At 38.0% G+C, this 23892-nt stretch overlaps 1 long non-coding RNA gene and 1 pseudogene across 2 annotated transcripts; one reads left to right on the top strand and one right to left on the bottom strand.

The window, feature by feature from the left end:
* Positions 1-4226: 4226 nt before the first annotated feature.
* Positions 4227-5871, bottom strand: LOC145803121 (uncharacterized). Its single transcript, XR_014345230.1, has 4 exons — positions 5519-5871; positions 5077-5193; positions 4522-4616; positions 4227-4418 (listed from the first exon to the last, which is right to left on the bottom strand). It is a non-coding gene; the product is annotated as an uncharacterized LOC145803121 (long non-coding RNA).
* Positions 5872-6551: 680 nt separating this feature from the next.
* LOC145802318 (uncharacterized) lies at positions 6552-10931 on the top strand (annotated as a pseudogene). The gene is made up of 9 exons (XR_014344564.1): positions 6552-6616; positions 8627-8680; positions 8779-8898; positions 9006-9125; positions 9234-9369; positions 9608-9778; positions 10264-10419; positions 10501-10607; positions 10699-10931. The product of XR_014344564.1 is annotated as an uncharacterized LOC145802318 (transcript).
* Positions 10932-23892: the final 12961 nt, after the last annotated feature.

Raw genomic sequence — 23892 nt, 5'->3', positions numbered from 1 at the left:
GTAGTAGTACCTTGGAACCCCTTGTTGATCTCCGTCCTTGCCTCGACCACGTTAGCCGAGATGTTACCTTGCACCCCAGTGACCTCGTCCTGGAGCGGTACGACCTAGGCCGAGGTGTGGCGCATCTAGGCCAAGATGTGGCACAGCTTAGTCAAGTGTTGTCCTTCCTAGCAGAGGTCATTGTCACCTTAGTTGCCGAAGTCTTTTGTTAGCCGATGTCACCCCTTGCCGGAGTGCCACTCCGTGTAGCTTGTTAGATACGCCTCGTTGTTAGCCGATGTCATAGCCTGTCAGAGAGCCCATACCGCTTTGCTTGTTGAACACCCTTCCACCATGCTTTGTCTGGCCTGTCAGCCACCTTTTCAGGATGAACCCAACCAGTCGCCGCCACGTGTCTCAGTAGAGGGTTAACCCCAGAACCGGGTATAGAAAACTATCATTTGGTGTCATAACCTTGTCTTGTAGAGAGAGAAGCTCTAGGAGGAAGAAAGAGTTTTAGAGTGAGGAAGTAGATCTTCAAGCTCGATTTCTAGAGATCCAACCGTTAGATCCGCGTTCTAAGGTTAGATTCTTGATCTACTTGTGATGTTCTTTATGTTTATGTTATTGCATTGCATGATTGAAAATGATTTGTAAGCCATGCATCGTTTTGAAGCTCGATTTTAGAAAGAGAAAATGACCTTCATGTGTTCTTCAAGAAAGTCTTGTTTTGATCCGAAAGCTTTTCGCCTAGACTCATGTTTTGTGTTTGTTCTTGCATGATTTTCAACTACGGGTACCCAGGTCCATGTTTTCAAACTCATAGCATGAAAATCCCAGATTTGTGATGGCAGATTATGATCAAACATTCGTATTTTTCATGTTTTCACACCCATGTTCTTCGTGTTCATCAACAGAGGGAAACCCAGAGTTTCCCGACCTCTTTCCTTGCATGTGGCCCTCGGGAACACACCTCGGCAAGGAGGTGTGGAACCTCGGCCTAGACCTGGTTGGTGCCCAGCATGTTTTCCGAAAACATTTGTGTATATGAGAGACTCGTTTGAAAGCGCATTCAATAGGCTTTGCCATGTGTTGTAGGACTTGGGCTTGTCTCGACCCCGACGTGTGAAGAAACGATGTGAGTGGTATTTTTAATAAAGCTATGTTACACTTGCTTTCATAAATCTCGTCTTGCCTTGTTTTGAAAAGTACTTGATCTAGCATGAATGACCATCCCTATTTTGTATATCAAATGCTATCTTGTTTTGATGACTTGTCTTGACAGTCCTTAGTGCTAGAGGACTCTAAACTTTCGCAGCACAGCTTGTCTTGACAGTCCTTAGTGCTAGAGGACTCTAAACTTTCGCAGCACAGCTTGTCTTGACAGTCCTTAGTGCTAGAGGACTCTAAACTTTCGCAGCACAGCTTGTCTTGACAGTCCTTAGTGCTAGAGGACTCTAAACTTTCGCAGCACAGCTTGTCTTGAAATTCTTGTCTTGATATGTCATCACCCCTTGAAATAAGTAGATGTTATTAACATCCAAGGAACATGAAAGCCGGCAAATGAACTTGATTTCCCTCTTGATCGAAAAGTATGCTATGTATAGTTTTGAAAGAAACCTTGGATATCAATCATGCAAAACCTTTATTTCTAGTATCATTCACTGAGTATCCAAGCTCACCCTCTCTATATATATGTAGGTGATGAACAAGAAGGCATTGAGGCCTAGACGTGATTGCCGATGTGTTTTGGGTGCTTTGCCGACATGTTTTGGATTTGCGTTTTGCATCGTCTTGAAGATTATGCTTCTCGGCTTATGTTTTCTTTGTTTGTTTTGGCATATGTCGGCTTGAGAAGCCTTTTGGTCAGGATGTATTTTGTGTTCCATTTTGTTGTATCTAAAATTGTAAGACTTGTAAAGATGTTTGATGTATGGCATTCCATTGGACTTATGCACGGCTCTCATGGACAACTCGGTTTATATGCATATCTTGCTTCCGCTCTTGTAAGCCCCATATTTCATACTCTGATTGTGTGTGATTTTTGTAAGACGGCCTTCGGTAACCTCGGGTTACTGGCCATCACGGCACCAAACTACTAGGGGCGGTTTGGGGGCGTGACACTATTTCTATATACATGTGCTTATTATGTATGTGGCATGAATTCTATATTGACTCTTCAATTTTGCATGATTAAAGTTCTCTCACAACATTTGATAAGACAAAAGCACATCCTAGGACGAAACTAAAAATTTCCAACAACACATAGCGTGGTTGGGCTAGTTCCATGAATTTACATATGCAAACATTATATATATATGAGAAATATACTTCATCCAAGCAAATAACATGAATACAACAAAATCATAGAAATTCTGAAACCACTACAGAGTTTTAGATTACAAACATATCATCTGTAAATGAAAATCAAAAGCTGAACTGTACCAGTAGAAGTGAGTCTTGCTCGGTTATCTCCGATTCCTTCACTTTCTGTACAACAACCTGATCGATCAAGAAGATTGCAGTGAGATTAGTGGATAAGCAACAAGTTAACGAAAAAGGCGTGAAGATGAATTACTGCACAGCCAATATTTTAAGTTTGATTTCAGCTTTTGATCCATAAGACTTGTTACTTTTTATGCCAATATTTTAAGTTTGATTTCAGAAAAAATAAGTAGAAACATGCTGTATGGCATAGTTTAACAAAATAAATGATGGTTTAGACTTCTAGTCTGTGATGAAGGATGGATACTGATAAGGAAACAGATGAAGGATACAACACAATCCAAATACTAAAATAAGACAAAACCTAAAATAAAAATAAAAAATAATAATATATATATAAGTACAGCCAATTAATGTTAAAGAGAAAAAAAAAATAGACGCAAAAAGTCATATTTCTAGTAGTGTAATCAATAGACAAATCTTACAGAAAAAGATGTGAGGTTCCACTTGAGATACCCATATTCATCAATGAATAAAAAGATCAATGGCGAGGAACAAACACACAAAGATTTAGATTTTCAGATAAGTTCGGATTAAAGATTGTAACCGTTACAATGGTTAGTTCAATCCCCATCCCCAGTTTTTATCTTGGAAATAATGACCATTCATAGTATTGGGCCAAACCATCAATGTAGGGGACCTCAAAGCATGGACAATTGTATAGTAAAATTTTCATGATTTGTTTGATGAGAGAGGCCTCCAAAATATTGTGGGACCGGTGATGGGTGTGTGTGTGTGTGTGTGTGTGTGTAGGAGGAATGGGGTAGAGAGGATTAGGACCTGTACTTCCTACCTGCCATCTAAGAGTTTTTAAACTTAAGATTGGATTTAAGAGGTTCAATGCCTACAATCAATACTCATATCCTAGCCATGTAACATAGGACTAAACCATATATATCTATTTGCCAAAAGCATATCCTTCTCAACAGCTTCACTACTAGCAGTCACTAAGACTGAGATGAGTAAATCACGTTCAAAAGAAAACAGAGACGAAAATTATTGGTTCCTCATGATATCCTAATATTACAATTCTTGGACCACATTTCCTTATATGAAACAAATTTATAACCATAACGATTGGACAGCGATGTGTGATTCGTAACTTTGTTTCTTTTCTTGGGAGATTTCTTGCTCTCATGTGCAATCTCTTGTTATTTTTTGATTACTATAAATTCATGCTATGGCTGAGAAAAAAAAGTAAGTATTTTCCCCACATATTTGTATCAACAGCACCATTATCAATATGGAGCAGGCCTACAACAATGTAAACTATCATGCAGCATATCATCCAGCTTACAAATCTTCTGAACTGCCAATTATTTTTCTCAAAAAATTTAAATACAAACTCAATATTGGATATATCTGAGTTGGGAGAACTAGTTTTAAACAATCAGAATCTCCTTAATCGTAGCATAAATAAGCAAAACACAGTTTTTCTCAAAATACCCAAATAGTGCTAATTCTACAAAAGAATATGTACACCATACCCAAGAATTACCTAGAAAATATAAATTATCAGATAATATCCATAGAAATTTTTTTCTCCTAAAGGTGAAAGGTGCATTGAAGAAAAAAAGTTTGATAAGTTTTTTTTAATAAAAATCACTTTCGAAAAGTGGCTGTGTTTTTTCCATCTCATAATGACAACGATCTACTATTGACAGTAAACACTAGAGTGAAAGGCTCCCCATAATTCACAACTTTAATCATGAATAAGTTTTGTTCCCTTACCTAGGCTCCCCAGCATGCCCTCGACTGTCTCGGGATTAGCACTTATTGTAGATCCATGAGACAGTTGGCGGCTGTAAAAATGATATGTCCCCAAGGTCAGCCTTTTGGGGTCTAACAAAGATATGCATACAGACAATGAGTTAACCAAAACAGATTTTGGCCGTGAATCCTCCAGAGCATGACAAAAGAGTCTTCCTATAAAACTGTGAACATAAAACAAATAATTACTTCTCTAAATAATAGGAAACAAGTAGATGATATAATATTGTGAACTTCCCACAAGATCAGAATGAAAACTAGTGCTACCTTGGGCTGGTGATTTTAGCAGCTAGGCCTGGAGGAGCATATCAAGTTATAGCACACAGTGTTTCTGCTGTGTTGGCATGCACTTCTGGACAATCCTGCGATAAGTGTTTAATAAACATTTAAGTGAAATATATACACAGTTGCAAAACAACCTGGAAGACAACTTCATTAAATCCAAGTTCAAGCATTTAGAAGCATGGATAGTCAGCCACAAAGACAATTCACATTGTAGTCGAAGAATTTACAAAACATGATGATTGAATCGTGGAAGAATGGACGATAACAAGTAAAATCACAAAACTAATGTTAATCACGTGATTCAAAAAATTCACAATCATCGAGATTGCTTAGTCAAGCATACAAAGAGAGATTTCTCGCAGTTAAAAAAAGCTTGCTCGATACCGATTGTACAGTAGATAATACTGTACTCGTCGTCTCAGAGTAATCTGATTCGTTTGATGGACATAGAAATGGAATGTATGTATGTATATAGTTCTACATTACATGGATATATATATATATATAGAGAGAGAGAGAGAGAGAAAGAGAGAGTACCGAAGAGCAGAGAAGAGAGCTGGATTACAGAGACATCAGATGGATTATAGATATCAGTGAGTCTAAAAGTTTGATAACATCAAATGGATTTAATAGTGAGATTGAATTTGCAATCACCTGCAAGAAAAACCATAGATAACTTCATTTGACTAACGCTAGATAAAATTACAAAGAACTGCAATCGTAAGATTGCCATATCAATTTGATGAGCAAATACTGAATCTAAAGATAACTAAATTAATCACAATAAACCAAAGAACTCTGATCTACAAAACCAGATCAAACACAATTTCAAACTCAAACGAGAACAAACCAACAAAAAAATGTATTATTATAGTGCAAAAAATAAAAACAAAGGAACTCTCAGATACAAAACCAGATCAAGTACAAATATGAAACAAATCAAAACAAAAAATAGAGGAAATTTGAAGAGAGTTGGTACCTAATTTGTACACAATGCGTGATAGGTGAGCTTACTCTGCTGCATTTGAGAACTCCAAGAGACCTTTTCAATGCGGTCTACTAGTAGAGTTAGGGTTTCTCTGCGATGAATCAAGCAAATTGCAACGAGATATGTACACAGATACAGAGAGAGCAAGATTGTGCGAAAGAGAGATTGAGCGTTCAAGAGAGAAAGAGAGATCGAGACAGAAACAGAGAGATTGAGAGATCGAGGGAGAGATTCATACTGATGGAGTCCTTCAGACAACGATGGGTACGTGAGCGAGAGAGAGAGCGAAAGCAAGAGCGAGATAGAAAGCAAGAACGAGAGAGAGAGTCGAGTGAGCCTGCTAGGGCAAAACCAAAGGGCGCAAATAAATGAAAGAAAATAGGGACCTTTTACTACCTACTTGCGTTTCATCATGCTGTCGCGTTTTTTTTTTTTTTTTTGCCACGGCTAATCAAACAGTCGCAAAAAACTAGACGCAAAAAGTCAATTTTCTAGTAGTGAATGCATATATAGACAGATAAGTTAGTACCAGCTGTGCATGCTCCATTGACTGTTGCAGCTCTGTTTTATTTTCCTATTTCTTGGTGGCTGCTGTTGTTGTCTTACAAACATTGAGGGGTGCTAACAAATGATTGGGTAAGCCTCGTGGTGTCAAACTAGTTAGGATAATGTTGGATTACATTGATGCTCTTTACACTCCTCCCCTTTTAGTGATGTACTAACATATGTTATATATGATTTTCTTGTCAATAAAGTTAGTTTTTACCTCAATATTGAGGTATGAATGATTGGAGATATGCTCTATTCGTTTTATTTGGGTAAAATTCAATGCTTTGAATTTCTTTCCTCTTTCTTTTCCTTTTCCCTCCTCTCTAGAAAGAGCCTTGGAAGTTTACTTATTCTATTTCCTTTACTTAATTTGCAACACAGCATTGAAAATTATTTGAAGTTTTAAAGTGATTTATTGTGATACAAGGGAATTAAACTTGATACGATAACGGCAAGTATACCCTTAATATATGGGATGTTGGGGGCCAAAGAACAATCAGGTCTTACTAGAGGAACTACTTTGAGCAAACTGATGGCTTGGTATGGGTTATTGATAGTTTTGATCTGAGAAGACTAGATGATTGCAAATTCGAACTTCACAATCTCTTGAAGGAAGAGGTATCTCTAATTTTTCTCATTCATGCATCTAAGCTTTATACTCTATCTCCTTCTTTGTTGATTATAAAAGATGCATATGTTGATTGAGATATAGGATTAAAGCAAACACTCGGAATACTATAGCAGGTTTGGATTAGGGTGTTTGTTGTCTAATTCTAAGTTCTCTTTTGTTTGCCCACGACTTGTTCTAGTTGCAATTAACATTTTGTTTTGTCTAATAGTATGATTCTTATACCATGAGTCAATCTAAATAAGAGCTAATTATTTACTTTGATTTTATATTATATTTTTATCATGCTAGCGAATGGAATGGTTCTGTATCCTTTTAAGAATCTTAATTGTTTAAGTACTGGACTGCATTCTTACTCTTATCACTGAATTTTCTGCTAGTTCATGTGTCTTTAACATTGTAATACTTGAAACAATTTTTTGTAAATTACAACATTTTTTCTTTTATTATTTAGTTTATAGACCCCTTACATGAAGACAATCTCCGCCTTGTCCTTCATTTGACAATTACAGTATATCAAAGAAGTTTAGCATAGTGATAAATGTCTTTTTAACATCCATCACTTTTGTTTATTGTAATTAATCTTTAATTTCTAAGTTCTTTACAAAACTTCCTGAATTTTGTTGGCAACTCTTACCTTCCCAACTTTTCCTAGTACTCTTGGGATTGGTTGGAAAATATGATATTTTTTTCACTTGTTGAGTCCAGCTTTTGTCACTGTGTTAGGACTGTCTCTGTCTCCCTGTTGTGACATCTTTGATAAAAATATTTGAAGTAAATGGATGGAAGGCCTTTATCTCGGAAAGCAATCTTTTTCTTGGTTTTTCCTTCTTGAGGGTTGAAGATGGTTGTGGATAATAATAGCCAAAGCCAAGTCACCATTACCTGGCTGTTGGCTTGGAAAAAAAAAAAAGGATTACTGCAACATTTAAGTCTCTGTATTACATTGTAAATAAAGGTCAGTAACTTTCCTTTTAGGAAAAGGTAATCATATTCTTATTAAAGGATCTTGGATTCTAAAATGTTTTGACTCGTAATGTTTGTATGGAGGTCCTAGACAGTAGAAAAAAGATGTCATAATTTGATTTTTGAATGCTATATTATGAAAATGTCCTTCCTTTTTGTTGTTTCAGTTTGGCTATTAAAGCTTAAGAAGGTAGACGTATGCATGTTCATGTTAGTTTCAAGTAAATACTGATACCCTTTTTGTGTAATGCAGAGAATCCATATATTGGAAGCACTAGAGGCCTTTAGTGATATGTGAATGGCTGGTAACTTCCTTCACGAATTGTGTTCTTAGATTCAACAAAAAAATGGTGTACATATATGTTGAATTTCCTCTAATCACATTATTAAGCCAATAAAACATTACAAACTGCATTAAATTCATGGATAACAATTTTCTCAACAAAAACAAAAATAGAAAAACAGAACAAACCTATAAAGAAAAGGGTAGGCACTATTACTCCATTGTGGCATTTTGTCAAATACCTAGCATACATAATGATTCCTCATTGCTATTCACAATTAGAGGCATGAGATTTCACTTCACTAATTATATTGGTTAAAATATGAATGTCATAGATGATCAAATATATTTGTGTTTGTGTGTGTGTGTGTGAATATCATAATCAAAATACAAAACAGGTTAATCAATCTATTTTCTAAATTATTTTCCCAAATCAAAATCGTTCAAGATGTTCATGAAATCCTTCAAAATAGAGAAATTTTGGAGATATTAGAAGCAATATGAATGGAATGGCAAGTACCCAAACTTGTCCGAAGACAGTGAAAGCAGAAAAAGAGAAACTGAGAGACTAGAAGAAGGAGAGAGGGGCAAAGAGAGAAACCGAGAGACCAGAAGAACAATTAACTCAAAATCTCCATTTGCACTTTGTTTGATTGGATTAAACCGAGTTTAGGTATTGGGATGTCGTTTGGGACGATCCAGTACATCTTGGTGGCAAATATGACTGGTAATTTTTTTTTTCCTTACGTAGATTAGACCTGTTATGTAAAACAATATAACCATACACTAAAGATGAATTAAACCACTTGAATTGCTTTCATGCAGGCCAGAAGGGACACGTTATAGTGTTGTAATGGAAGATGAAAATCAAATAGAGATTTCTTTTACAAGAACATGGAATTCATCCCTAAATGACACAGGAATGCCCCTGAATGTAGACAAATGGTTCATTGAAAGCATTTAGCATCAGCTTAATTTGCAGCCAAACAGATCTTAACAAGTTCTGCTTATTTTTAATCTGTCAACGTTGATTTTGTAAACATTATTTGCAGGTTTATAATGCTACGTGGATACCCCAGTTTCTGCTCGTATGCAATACTTGAACACTCCGAGGGATGGCCTGACATTAACATCTACCAAGGGAGGATTGTATTCAAGCTTGAAGAAAGCCTGTAAGACATATATGATTGTTATGGTCCTGCTATTCTAAATTGTTGACTAGGTTTGACATGAACAGAGTAATTTAAGGAAAATTTAATCTTGATATGATACATGACTAGGTTTCAGTACATGGCTATATCGGATGAAAGGCAAAGGATCATGCCAACGCCACAAGACCGTGAAGTTGGCCTAGTCCTTGACTACCCTTAAGCTGTTATGTTGACAAATCCAAGCAATCCAGAGCTCACTAGGGAGGTAAGCTTGACCATTTTTCATTCACCTACTAGTTATTGCTAAGACAGTCCTATTTCCTAAGTTTTGTGGGAATGATTTTGTGAATTGACAAAAATGCCCTTTTGTGATTCATCAAGAGTGTTAACTTCTTGATATTTTTGTTACTTCATGAAGACTTGACAATCACAAGAGGAAAGATTGCATTTGTGTAGTTAGATATGCTAGTTTTTTTTTTCTTTTTTGATGTTGTGTTATGTAGGTGGATGATAAGTACCAATATTCATGTGATGACAAAGACAATCGGGTTCATGGGTGGATATGCTCCAACCCGGCTGTTGGATTCTGGATGATCACACCCAGCGATGAGTTCCGTACAGGTGGCCCTGTCAAGCAAGATCTCACCTCGCATGTTGGCCTAACCACCTTATCTGTAAGTATCCGATATTGTTCCCTTTGCACAATCCTTTGCTATTAATCACTTCAGATATCATGCTTTGCAAGAGAGCACACTTTCAAATGGCATCAATTTTACTCACTGGCCCAACACAGTGGCCCATTTACAAAATGAATTTCATGACAAAAAAAAAAAAAAAAACGAAAAAAGTAATATATGTAGATGCAAATTCTTGACCAATTCCCACTTCCCAAATGAAGCCTAAAAGAACAAATATTGTTTTGTATTATGATGATGACATCTATAGGAAAAACTACTTCACAACAATTGGACTGAAAAAGGAATTGATGGAGAACAGAGCATAACTTTCCAGTTAAGCACATGACCTACTACTTAAATCTATCCTATTGAGGCACAACCTTGCACTTTCAATAAGTGGAAAATGTTATATATAAATAAATTTTTACAAATTTCCTTACTACTTGATGTTAATGTTAAAGGATTGTGTTATTTATCTTCAGATGTTTTTCAGCACCCATTATGCTGGGGACAATCTGACAATAAAATTGCGAGATGGCGAGCCATGGAAGAAGGCGTTTGGCCCTGTTTTGATCTATCTAAACTCAGTTTCAGTCGAACAGGATGCCCTAACACTTTGGGAAGATGCCAAAGAACAGGTACTACTTTGGGCATGAAATTTTTGACAACATAAAATCTAATCAGTACAAACAAAATTAACAATCTATGCATATATTCAGATGTTGATAGAAACCCAAAGCTGGCCATATGATTTCCCTCTTTCAGAAGACTTCCCTCATGTTGATCAACGGGGTACAGTTAGTGGCCGATTACTAGTCCGTGACAAGTAACTACCTCTACTAGCTCAACTACACTATCTTCTTCATCATTATCAAGTGTATAATGATATTGAATCTGATATAAAATTTTTGTTTTAGGTACATTAATGAACAACTTATGACCGCGAACTTTGCTTTTGTGGGGCTGGTTGCACCAGGAAATGTTGGATCATGGCAAAGAGAAAACAAGGTTTTTTTTTGTTTTTGTTTTGTTGCTTTCATATATTTTTAGTCAACAAACTACGGAATATTGTTGCTTTCATATATAACTTTCCTAATTTGGCAATTATCAATTAGACACACTCTCTCTCTTCGTTTCTCTTACTGCTGCTTGTAGGCACTTTTTCGTGGAGATTTTAGCATTGAGCTGTGATTGAGGCCTCGAAATTGAGGCTCGAAATTGCCTCGAATGCTCTTTTTTTTTTCTGGGCTAATACATTGCAGAAAAAAATAAATAATAATAATAATAATAATAATAACAAGCAAAGCATCAACCCAGCAAAAAAAAAAAAAAAAGAAAATTCGAGCCAAATTTGAGCCAAAAAATTTGAGGCCTCAATCATTAATGTTTAGCATTTATGCTGAATTAAGATCAAGCAGAAATGATTAATGTTCCTATTTTGGTTTCCTGAATTAACTTTTTAGTTTATTCATACGCATCAGCGGTTTTTGGATTAATTTGTGTTTTCATTTTTCAGGTCAAAATTTTTTTGGAGAGATGCAAAATATGGTCCAAGAATTAAAGAACTTAGTTTTTTTAAGTTTTTTCATTTTTTAATATATGTAAACACAGTTAATTTTTTTTTATTTAATTCTTTTGTATATACTTTTGAATATTTAATTTCCATTTATGAAATATATGACGTTATTCTATTCAATATGTGGTTATGATTCAAAATATAGTATATAGTGTGTATTACATTCTTCAAATGTGCATACAAAAATAATATTGATTATTTTTCAAATATGTCGAATCCTTTTTTATCACAGATTTTATTAGTTATTAATCACACTTAAAAGAGGTGATCTAAATGTTATTAATCACACTTAAAAGATGTGATGTAAATATTTTTAATCACACTTAAAAAGTGTGATCTAAATGTTATTAATCACACTTAAAAAGTGTGATTAAAAATGATCCTTTTTAATCACACTTCCAAAGATCACACTTAAAAGGTGTGATGTAAATATTTTTAATCATACTTGAAAGGTGTGATCTAAATATTTTTAATCATACTTAAAAGATGTGATCAAAATATTTTTAATCACACTTAAAAGGTGTGATCTAAATATTTTTAATCACACTTAAAAGATGTGATCAAAATATTTTTAATCACACTTAAAATGTGTGATCTAAATGTTATTAAGCACACTTAAAAAGTGTGATTAAAAATGACCCCTTTTAATCACACTCCCAAAGATCACACTTTAATAAAACTTAAAAGGTGTGATTAAATAACATCATCACACAAAAAAAATGTGATCTTTATCTGTTTTTGTAGTAGTGTGTGGCTGACCCTATATGGGACATCATTTTCAGGTACAGGTAGCATGCCACCTCCAAGGACGTAGCTTGGGAGGCTTAGTGACTGGGATTCCTGTTGTTGTTTTGTTGTATTACATGTATATCAAGCCAAGGGCTTTCTTTGTATAGAGTTAGCACTCTCTTTTTGTAACCAAGTGTTGACTTGGAAAGTTGTAAGCCCATAGGGCATTTACTTTTGTTGTCAATATGTAATACATTTTGTAATGATTACTCTGATGGAATATATTTATGCTTTATTCTCTTATGTCTAAACATGCTATTGTTGGATGATTTATGGGTTTATTTTGAGGGCGTTACACTTCGCTCGAGCTAGGGTTCCTTCGCTCGAGTGAGAGTTGGGTGTTGTGTCTGGTGGCTCGAGTGAGAAGTCTTGCGCTTGAGCTTGCGTCTGCGTCTTTTTTTGACCTGAAGGTTGCATTTCTTGGCTCGAGCGAGCTCTATGTTTTGGGTTTCTTCGCTCGAGAGAGCTTTTCTTCGCTCGAGCGTGCTTCTGGGTTGCAGACCTGAAGCTTCGAATTGTTGGCTTGAGCAAGGCTTTCTATGCTCCAGCGAGGTTTCTTTGTGTCTGGGCACTCGAGCGACCAATCCTTCGCTCGAGCGAGCCTCGAATATATCAGTTGGCAGCAGCGGGTTTTTTACACACTTTTTTATCTCCTTTTTCTCTCAAACCCTAGAACGACTGCCTCTCTCTCTAAACCACCACTTCCCTCTACAAATCCATCTAGTTCTAGTGTGTTCCTACCCTAGTCCCTTTGTTAATAGTGTGGAGCTTGGTGTGGGCTACATTTCAATCCGAAAATTTGTGGATTTGGAGCATCTTGGGTTTTCTTCATCTTCTCCATTTGGTCCCTTCTTTTGAGGTATGGATAGCCTACTACTTCTTATGGGTTTTAACATAAATTTTTAGTCATTTTGATTAATTGGTGTTGCTGGGTGATTTTGGGAAAAGTTAGGGTTTGATGTGTAATTTATAAAAGAGGGGTTTTGTGTTGTGAAGCTCCATGTGCATGTAAGGCTTTGGGAATATGAGTTTGTGAGTCAAATTGGTGGAATTTGGCCGTTGGATCAATATTTGAGAAAAGAGGGAAAATGCCCTAATTGTGTTGAATAATTAATTTGAATAATTAATTTGGGGAAATGTGAAATTGAATTGAAATTCATGAAATTGGAAAATTGTGGGAGTAAATGGTGTAGTTGGATAATTTAATCACTCACCTATGAAAGTGTTGATATTTAATCTGTTGATAAATTTATTATCTGTTTAGAGATAACTGCTTTGGGCTATCGGTGGAGGATAGTCTTGATTGTTGTAGACATTGTATGATGATTAGGAAAAAACTGAAACTAATCACATTGAATATGTCATTGAATATGACGGTTGGAATAATATAGTAAATGTGTGTATTGATTGATCAATGTATATGATAAGCGTTTAAATACATTGAATATGTATATTGTTTGGGAGGAGATAGGGGATGTACTCCATGGTTTGAGAGGAGATATGGGATAGACTCCACTGATACAGCAAATCTGTGTATCACTTGAAATATGGAAGTATTGAAGTATGGTAGTGTTTTAATATGAGTTATATTCTCATGTGAATTGTGAAGTATGGAAGTGTTTTAATATGTGTTATAGTCTCATTGAATTGTTTGGCCAGGTTCTGAGCCATAATTATGAATTGAAACTGTATAAGTGAAGGAAACTGAAATGAAAAATAGATGTACTTGATGTTGAATTGAAAAGTGTTGTAAGTTGGTTTATAAGTGTTAGCCATTTATCATATGCTAATGTTTTAGTTATTGCTCATATCTGGTTTAGTATATCTCTTCTGGGCTTTGGCTCACCCTATATGGGACATCATTTTCAGGTTCAGGTGATATGTCACCTCCAAGGACGTAGCTTGGGAGGCTTAGAGGCGAAAGAACTTTTTTTGATTATATTTTTGTGTATTACATGTAGATTCAAGCCAAGGGTTTATTTGTATAAAGAGTTAGAACTCTTATTGTGCTGAACCCAAGTGTTGACTTGGAAAGTTGTAAGCCCGTAGGGCATTTACTTTTGTTGTCAACATGTAATACTTTTGTACTAACTCTGATAAATGGAAATATGCTTTATTCTCTTATGTCTATGCAAGTCAAGAATATGGGTTTATTTTGAGGGCGTTACAGCTTTCTAGTGGTTCGTAATTTACATGTTAGTATTAATTTTAATCATTTATAATTAATCACTAGTAGTTAGACCCGTGCATGCCACGGGTTATTTATTTTATTATTTTATTATCAAAATAATGTTTTGTAAAATTTAATTAAATTATGTGCGTTTCTTATATAAATTATTTTTAATAATAGGGTAAATTACATTGACTTCTATTGAGATTTGACAAAATTGCAAAAACATTCCTTGAGGTTTTTGACATGACTTAAACATTTTTTAAGGTTCAGTTTTCAATTGCACTGACCTCTCCTAAGGTTTAATGAAATTGCAAAAATCATTCCTAAAGTTTCTAAAGTGACATAAACCTTCTTTGAGGTTTATTTTTTTTTATTATAGATTATTTTTTCTATTACTTTATCGTAAAAAAACAAAAAATGCTGATATCATTAAATAATTTAATTATATTTTTTAATTTATCCTTAAAATTGTGTCCGATTACAAATAAATAAAATTTTATATTTTTCTTAATTTTTTTCTTTATTTATTATTCCTGCAATTAATGTTGATTGTGTGTGCCTCCTTTATATATATATATATATATATAAAAGACTCCTTAGCATCAAAAAAAAAAAAAAAAAACCGTTAACATCATTAAATAATTTAATTACATTTCTAATTTTACCCTTTAAAATTGTGTTCAATTACATAAACAAAATACAATTCATATTTTCTTCTTGTTATGCTTGCAGTTACTGTTGATAATATATGTCTCCTTTATCCACAATTCCAAAAGGAATTATATATACATTTTTTTCCTTTGTAATCGAACACAATTTTAAAAGGTAAACTAAAAATATAAATTAAATTATTTAATAATGTCAGCATTTGCTGTTATTTTTTACGATAAAGTAACAGAAAAAAGAATTTATAATAAAAAAACTAATTATAAAGCACAAATAAATAATTAAATAAATAAAACAAAAATGGAGAAATCCAGGACATCTTCAAGTGGAGTCCAGATCCTCTCCAGCACTCCACTCCGGCTCTTCCTCCGGTCATTGGAAGAGCGCCTTGTATCGCTAATTGCATCATTATTTGGTAAGGACAATTGGTTATTGACCATTTCTGTAGCTAGCTTGTTGGATTATATAATTTTACAAGGAATTTCAGCTTGAATAGCATTTTTTAAAACCTAAAAGTACAGATGGGTTTGCCAAATTTGTCTCAAATAAATGGTTTGGTTCTATTGTTTTCAACAGGATTTTATTTGATAGATTTATTTCAAAATATTCGTCGCTTGAAGCTATTATTGTACTATTTATAAAATATCATTGAAAATTATTTGCAACGGTAACAAGATGGTCGCTAATACATTGTTGGTATTTTTTTTTTTACTTTTTTGCGACGGCAAAACATCAGTCGCCACAAGTAAGTTAGGCGGTCGCAAATAGTTTGCAAGTACTGTTTTGCAATTGCAAAAAGTATTTGCCACCCTCACATTCACGACCCCCATTTGCTGTCCCATGGTGTAACGCCCTCAAATTAAACCCATAATATACATAACACTAACATGCAATAATAAAAGAAAACGAATCATTTGAGTTATTCATCAGAGTACTTTTATTGAGAGACATAACATGTAACATCAAAATAAATGCCCTAAGGGCTTACATCTTTCCAAGCTAACACTTGGACACAAAAGAATGAGTACTAACTCATTTACAAGTTAAGCCCTTGGCTTGAATGTTTACATGTAATCTCAAATAAAACAAATAACTAAAGACAAGTCTTCAAAATCCAAAAGCCAAATCCTCCCAAGCTAAGTCCTTGGAGGTAGCTTATCACCTGAACCTGAAAATGATGTTCCCATAAAGGGTGAGCCACAGCCCAGTAGAAAAATACTAAACCATATATAAGCATTGAATAAAGCTATAGCATTCAATAGATGGTTAACCAAGATAATTAATTGTAACTTAATACCGTCTCATGACACTAATGTCTATGACATGTTTCAATTCCCATTATTATCAATATGGTTCAGAACCTGGCCAAACTTACAACAGTGAACTATAAATCATATTCACATTACTTCCAATATCAACAACACAAATGAGACTCAGGCTCATATCAAAACACTTCATACTTCCCGTTTGATACACATTTTAGTGCTGTATCAATAACATGTAAAAACACTTCAATATAATAAGCACACATAATAGTGATGCTAATGGAGTCCATCCCCTATCTCCTCCCAAATAAAAATCCGGTTTAGAGGTCCATCCCCTATCTTCCCCTAAACCGTGGAGTACATCCCCTATCTCCTCCCAAACAATATGCATATGCAATGCTCAATCAATACATGTAATTTCTGTATTAATTCAATAGTCTAATTTATGACTTAAACAAATTGATTAGTTTCAATTTTCCCTAATCCACATGCAATGTCTATAACAAACACGACTATCCTCCACCGATAGCCCAAAACAGTTATTTCTAGACTGGAAATAAATATATCAACAATTCAATAGGCGAGTGATTTTAATTATCCAACTTCACTATTTAATCAATGAATTCCTCAATTTCATGCATTTAACCAATTTTCCCAATTTCCTTAAATTAATTATACAAATTAATTATTTAATACAACTAGGGTTTTTCCCCAAATCATCAAAGTATCCCCAACATATCAAAATACCAAAACTTAGAACAAAACTTATAGAATGGAGTAGGAAATCCCTACCTCGAAGAAAATAACCCGAATGGAGAAGACGAAGATGAAGACCTAAATTCCAAAGTGCTCCAAACCACAAAACGTTCAGATTAAATCGAAGCCCTTGACTCACACTATCTTTTTAATAAAGGACTAAGGTTAGATACTCACCCTAGGTAGATCAATTCTTAGAGAGAAGGCAGGTTTAGAGAGAGAGAGACTCTCAAGGGGCGGTTTTTAAAAGTTAAGAAAGAAAAGTAGGTCAAAAAGTGATCCAAAAAGTGAAATCATGGACTGATGTAGTCGACTCCCCGCTCGAGCGTGAAACACCCCGCTCGAGCGTCAGACACAGACTCACGCTCGAGCGTGAAAAGAGGCGCTCGAGTGTCGATTGGACACATCCAGAAGTTTTGCAGGCAATGGTACCCGCTCGAGCGTCAAACTCTCCGCTCGAGCGGAGGGACAAAATCAAGGGATCACGCTCGAGCGTAAAAACTACCGCTCGAGCGGACGAACTGCAGAGTAAAGTACTGGGAGATGGAAAATCACGCTCGAGCGTCAAAACTCCCGCTCGAGCGGATAAGCAACAACGAAGAGCCCGCTCGAGCGTGAAGGCCAAAATCTGGGCATCACCTTTTGGTTTCAAAGTGCAACCAACCTGTTTCAAACCTGCCCATTACAACCCAAGACTCAAATACAAATAGTAAAGGCTAGAAGTGATAATGATACAAAAACAAGTCCACGGAACCAAGTCCAGAATACAGTATACAAAGGAAGGAAAACCGAGATCGCTATAACCTCCCCCCCTTAAAGAATTTCGTCCCCGAAATTAAGTACAAGTTTTTTTTTTTTTTTTTTAAAAGAGTTTTCTCTATTTCCCACAATATGCCAACATTCTATTAAACAACCTGACCCATTACCGGTCAATCCGATCTCTTTTCAAGAGGCATTTCACATTATACATAACAACTTGCATTATCAACATGCATTTTCCTTTCAAATTCAACAGTTTTCAATATATATAATTTCCATTTCCATATCATATTCAATCTCATGATATAACTCCAATTCTACAACACATTCAACATATGCAATGTTGCACTAAACTTCCATTATGAGGCAAGTTTCAAAATACTTCCATTAACCAAAACATAAACTATGTTTCACAACTTAAGTTATATTCAATACACTTAAGGTACAATATTACAACAAAATAAGCAACATATGCTCAAGCATCTACAAATAGATCCGGATATTTCTCTCGGACCTCCAACTCGCGTTCCCAAGTGGCTTCATCCACCCCGTGATGTTTCCACAAAACCTTTACCAACGGGATGGTCTTGCCTCGCAAAACTTGATCCCGTCTATCCAAGACCCGAACCGGTCTCTCCTCATACGAGACATCCTCATCTACCCCTAAGTCGGTCCAATCCAATATATGCAATGGATCCGGCTCATACTTCCGGAGCATACTCACATGAAACACGTTATGTACTCCGGATAACTGCGGCGGTAAAGCTAAACGATAAGCAGCCTCGCCAATCCTCTCAAGGATCTCAAAAGGCCCAATAAATCGAGGGGACAACTTCCCGCTTTTTTCGAACCTCATCAATCCCCGCCTAGGTGATATCTTCAGAAAGACATGATCACCCACCTCAGACACCAAAGGTCTCCTCCTATGGTCGGCATAAGATTTCTGACGACTCTGGGCTGTAACAAGCCTCCTATGGATAAGCTCAACTTTCTCCGTCGTTTCCCTTACCGATTCCGGACCCAGCAAAGGTGCGTCGCCCACCTCGGCCCAGCAAATTGGAGACCTACACGGTCGGCCGTACAAGGCCTCAAACGGTGCCATACCGATACTACAGTGGAAACTATTGTTGTAGGCAAACTCCACCAAAGGCAAGTGCCTCTCCCACGACCCACTAAAGTCAAGAACACAACCCCGAAGCATATCTTCAAGGATCTGAATAGTACGCTCGGACTGCCCGTCAGTCTGAGGATGATAAGCCGTGCTAAAGGTCAACTTTGTGCCTAAGGCACTCTGCAAACTCTGCCACAACCTGGCAGTAAAACGAGGATCTCTATCTGAGACGATCGTCACTGGGACCCCGTGCAACCTCACTATGTCCCGAATATATAAACCGGCCAGATGGTCTACCAAATCTCTCACGCGCATAGGAATGAAGTGCGCCGACTTAGTCAACCGGTCTACAACCACCCAAATAGCATCACTACCCCGCCGAGTCCTCGGAAGACCTACAACGAAGTCCATAGTGACATGTTCCCACTTCCACTCGGCAATAGGCAAGGGTTGTAACAAACCCGCTGGCCTTTGATGCTCGGCCTTCACTTGTTGACAAGTAAGGCACTTAGACACGAAAGCTGCCACATCTCTCTTCATACCCCGCCACCAAAACTGGCGACCCAAATCCCGATACATCTTATTGCCTCCCGGATGCACTGCAAGGCGTGAATGATGAAACTCTCGGAGTACCTCCTCTCGGCAAGACTCCGGCACAAACAGACGGTCTCGATATCTCACACTCAGATCGGAATACACCGTCAAACCCTTCTCAACCTTCCCACTGGAGATCTTCTCTCGGAGAGATTCTACCTCAAGGTCACCCCTCTGAGCCTCTAACACTCGAGTCACAAGTGTAGGCTGCGCAACAATAGAAAACAAGGCCGCAGCCTCAACGGATTCGCCCAGAAGCAAATTAAATTCCCCAAGTGCACCCAACATCTTCCACTTCCGAATGGCTATACTAGCTATGTCACCAACAGGTTTCCTGCTAAGGGCGTCGGCCACCACATTGGCCTTTCCCGGATGATAATGCAACTCGAAGTCATAATCCTCAATAAACTCCATCCACCTCCTCTGCCTCAAGTTCAAGTCTCTCTGTGTAAACAGATATTTCAAACTCTTATGATCCGAGAATACCTCGAACCTCTCACCATAAAGATAGTGCCTCCAAATCTCCAAGGCAAATATCACAGCTGCTAACTCTAAATCATGCGTAGGGTAATTCTTCTCGTGAATTTTCAACTGACGTGAGCCATAGGCAACTACTTTCCCTTCTTGCATCAACACACAACCCAGACCCTCTCGTGAGGCGTCACAATAAACTGCATAACCCAACCCCCTCTCCGGAATAATCAAGACTGGAGCAGTGGTCAGTCTAACTTTCAACTCCTGGAACGACTTTTCACAAGTCTCACTCCATACAAACTTAACTCCCTTCCGAGTCAATCTAGTCAAAGGTGAAGCTAACCTGGAGAAATCCTTCACAAACCGGCGATAATACCCAGCTAACCCCAGAAAACTGCGGATCTCAAACACACTCTTAGGCTGTGCCCAATCTTGCACTGCCTCAGTCTTGGATGTATCAACCGACACTCCTTCCCCAGAAACTACATGGCCTAAGAACTTGACCTCCTCTAGCCAGAACTCACACTTCCCAAACTTAGCATAAAGCTTATGGTCTCTAAGTAACTCAAGCACCACTCTCAAATGTTCCTTGTACTTCTCCTCAGACGATGAATAGATAAGGATGTCGTCCACGAAGATGACTGCAAAACGATCTAAAAATTCCCGGAATATCCGGTTCATCAAATCCATAAATACTGCCGGTGCATTGGTGAGCCCAAATGGCATCACCAAAAATTCATAGTGGCCATACCGCGTACGGAATGCCGTCTTCGGAATATCCTCCTCCCTGACTCTCAACTGATGATAACCCGATCTCAAGTCTATCTTCGAGAAACAACGGGAACCCTTCAACTGATCGAACAGATCATCTATACGAGGCATAGGGTACTTATTCTTAACCGTAGCCCGATTCAATTTCCGGTAATCTATACAAAGTCTCAAAGCACCACTTTTCTTTTTAACAAAGAGGGCCGGTGCTCCCCACGGTGAAACACTAGGACGGATATAGCCCTTATCTAACAACTCCTGGAGCTGAATCTTCAACTCAACTAACTCGGCTGGGGCAAAACGGTAAGGTGCCATAGAAATCGGCGCCGTGCCAGGCACTAGGTCAATAGAGAACTCAATCTCTCTGTGGGGTGGCAAACCAACAAGATCCTCGGGAAAGACGTCCGAGTACTCGCAAACCACCCGTGGCAACACAATCTGGGTCTCATCACACTCACTACTCAAAAAGCTAGCAAGTAGACCACTAAGCTCACTCCGCCCTCGCGAATCATACCCCGGTGGCAGAACACTACCAACCCGGTCCCCCAGAAAGTGAAAACATTCCCCGCTCACGGTACAACAAGTGACCCTCTGGAGGTAGCAATCAATTACTGCCCGATATGACGATAACCAGTCCATACCCAAAATAACATCGAAGCCCTTCATGGGCATAACTACAAAAGGAAACGGAAGTCTATGATAGTCGACCTCTATATTGCAACCCCTAACACCTTGTTTCAAGATCAATTCACCCCCAAGAGGTGACACTACACAAATAGAAGATGCTAACTGTGCTAACTCCAACTCCAAAACAGATGCAAATGCAACAGACACAAAGGAATGAGATGCACCCGTATCAATCAAAACATTAGCAACCGAGTTGCAAAACAAGAAAGTACCTCTCACAACAGATGGAGCCGGTACCAGATCCTGCGTGGTAACAGCGTATACGCACCCAGACGACCTCTGATCAACCTGTTCACCCCTAGGAGCATAAGACTGCTGCACTGACTGGGACGATGAAGCCCCCTGATTGGCCTTTGAGGCCTGACCCGACTGAGCTGGCTGCTGACCCTGAATCTGCCTCAAACCAGATGCACCAGGTGTGCCACCCAACTGCGGGCAATACCTCTTCATATGCCCTGCCTGACCACACTGATAACACGAGAGCAGTTGGCCTCTACCCTGACTCTGGCTCTAAGATCGAGCCGAAGATGATACTGCTCTCTGCACTCCTCCCCTCTGAGGACAAACTGGAGACTTGTGGCCCAGCTGGCCACACTTGAAACAGGTAATGTCTCCTTGACTGCCTTTCCCCGAACTAGCACTTGGCACAGGAAAAGTCGATCTAGAAAAGCTACCCTGAGACTGCTGAGGGTTAAAACCCTTCTGTCTCCTACCATCACTCTGACCATCCTGACTCCTCTTGGAGCCCTTCTGTCCTTCCTCCTCCTCCTGCATCATGATTTCCATGTGAGCTGCAGCATCAACCATACGCCCATAATCCCGAATCATAGTTCCCCCAACTCGCAGTTTGAGTCCACGCCTCAACTTCTTCTCAAACTCGATACAACGGCGTTCCTCAGACGCCACCAACACAGGTGCAAACCTGGACAAGCTAGTAAATGCAGCCTCAAACTCGGCCACTGAAGAACTCGACTGCTTAAGCTGGCAGAACTGGTCTCTCAGCTTCTCCCTAACTGCTGGAGATAAGAACCTCTCCTGGAAAGCATTCACAAAAGCCTCCCATGTACCTCCTATACGACCCTTAGTGAACTTCCACCACTGACCCGCATCCCCCTTCAGCTGGAAAGATGCCAAGGTCACTTTCAACCCCTCGTCTTCGATGCCAAGCATCTCAAACGTCTTCGTTGTCTGTTCAAGCCATTCATCTGCCTTAAGTGGCTCTTTAGGATCACCCACAAATTCATCCAAGTTAGACCGGAAGAACTCCCTCTTCCGAAAGGAAGGTCCTGCATCTGCACAACAACCCAAGCTTGATTCTCCGCTCTAAGAATGTCCACTGACTCCCTAAATGCCCCTGCTATCTCTCGGGCTAGAGCGCCCATAGCCTGCTGGTCTACTGGCTCGGCCACATTGGCCTGGCCAACTCCCTCCTGTACTGCCGGAATCTCCTCTGGCACAGGCACCTCCTGCCTACCAGGCCTACCACGCCTACCGCGTCCTCGTCCTCGTCCTGACATCCTAATAAAGGAAACAAAGACGTTAGCACATTAATAAATGTGCCGAAACTAAACACTCGTGTCCTAATGCATTGGACAACAATAATTCATTCCCCGTAAGCACATAATCACATAAGCACCTACGAATTTCATTCCTGGATGATAATAGTCCCAAGACGTTACTATAGTTCCGGTTGGAAGCAGCATTGATCAAGTGCCTTTCCAACAAGACTACTAGAAACTCAAGGGTCCAATCAACATCCTAGGAACTACATTCCATACCCACATAGTCACATAAACATGTTATCATGTAAGCATATAACATTACACTAAGTCTCTATCAAACGAGACGAACCCATTGTGATACTAATCACTTCCCACGTACCCAAAGTATTCAAACCCGGTACGCTCTGATACCAAGTTGTAACACCCTCAAATTAAACCCATAATATACATAACATTAACATGCAATAATAAAAGAAAACGAATCATTTGAGTTATTCATCAGAGTACTTTTATTGAGAGACATAACGTGTAACATCAAAATAAATGCCCTAAGGGCTTACATCTTTCCAAGCTAACACTTGGACACAAAAGAATGAGTACTAACTCATTTACAAGTTAAGCCCTTGGCTTGAATGTTTACATGTAATCTTAAATAAAACAAATAACTAAAGACAAGTCTTCAAAATCCAAAAGCCAAATCCTCCCAAGCTAAGTCCTTGGAGGTAGCTTATCACCTGAACCTGAAAATGATGTTCCCATAAAGGGTGAGCCACAGCCCAGTAGAAAAATACTAAACCATATATAAGCATTGAATAAAGCTATAGCATTCAATAGATGGTTAACCAAGATAATTAATTGTAACTTAATACCGTCTCATGACACTAATGTCTATGACATGTTTCAATTCCCATTATTATCAATATGGTTCAGAACCTGGCCAAACCTACAACAGTGAACTATAAATCATATTCACATTACTTCCAATATCAAC

The sequence above is a fragment of the Camellia sinensis genome, chromosome 11 (assembly GCF_055761805.1).
Source record: "Camellia sinensis isolate YWXY chromosome 11, ASM5576180v1, whole genome shotgun sequence".
Lineage (NCBI taxonomy): Eukaryota > Viridiplantae > Streptophyta > Magnoliopsida > Ericales > Theaceae > Camellia > Camellia sinensis.
This window is presented reverse-complemented; position numbering and strand designations above follow the sequence as displayed.